We start from the raw sequence: 734 nt of genomic DNA, 5'->3' as shown, positions 1-734 counted from the left end.
TTCCTACCCTGCCCCGAGTCCCGCCCTGCTGCTCCTGCTGCTCCTCCTCCTCCTCCTCCTCTGGTCACAAGCTGCGACCTCTGCCCCTCTGCACACAGTACAAAGCTGGGGCTGCTCTTTGCCCTGAGGTGAACTACTCACATGGCTGAAACTTTTTATATTAGTGACAGAATTCATCTTGAAATCCTCGGAATTGGCCGAGCAGCTCTGTCATTTCAGCTGGAATTACACAACATCAATTCTTAGGAGTCCTGCGACCAAAAACATCTGTGCACCTTGCCTAACACTGTGCACTATTATTTTAACCCCTTCACCCCCGGAGCTTTTTCCGTTTTTCCGTTTTCGTTTTTCGCTCCCCTCCTTCCCAGAGCCATAACTTTTTTATTTTTCCGTCAATTTGGCCATGTGAGGGCTTATTTTTTGCGGGACGAGTTGTACTTTTGAACGACATCATTGGTTTTAGCATGTCGTGTACTAGAAAACGGGAAAAAAATTCCAAGTGCAGTGAAATTGCAAAAAAAGTGCAATCCCACACTTGTTTTTTGCTTGCCTATTTTGCTAGGTTCACTAAATGCTAAAACTGACCTGCCATTATGATTCTCCAGGTCACTACGAGTTCATAGACACCTAACATGACTAGGTTATTTTTCACCTAAGTGGTGAAAAAAAATTCCAAACTTTGCAAAAAACAAAACAAAACAAAATTGCGCCATTTTCCGATACTCGTAGCGTCT

General features: G+C 44.1%; 1 protein-coding gene across 1 annotated transcript in view; it reads right to left on the bottom strand.

Moving 5' to 3' along the window:
• The window catches only part of GPAT3 (glycerol-3-phosphate acyltransferase 3), a 161,974-nt gene extending 161,844 nt beyond the window's left edge, over positions 1–130 (bottom strand). The window contains exon 1 of the mRNA XM_077275796.1: positions 1–130. This exon is cut by the window's left edge and continues 227 nt beyond it. The gene's annotated coding sequence lies outside the window, so the exon portion shown is untranslated.
• Positions 131–734: the final 604 nt, after the last annotated feature.

The sequence above is a fragment of the Ranitomeya variabilis genome, chromosome 1, assembly GCF_051348905.1.
Source record: "Ranitomeya variabilis isolate aRanVar5 chromosome 1, aRanVar5.hap1, whole genome shotgun sequence".
Classification (NCBI taxonomy): Eukaryota; Metazoa; Chordata; class Amphibia; order Anura; family Dendrobatidae; genus Ranitomeya; species Ranitomeya variabilis.
The sequence above is the reverse complement of the archived record's forward strand: the minus strand, read 5'-3'. Positions and strand labels throughout refer to the sequence as shown.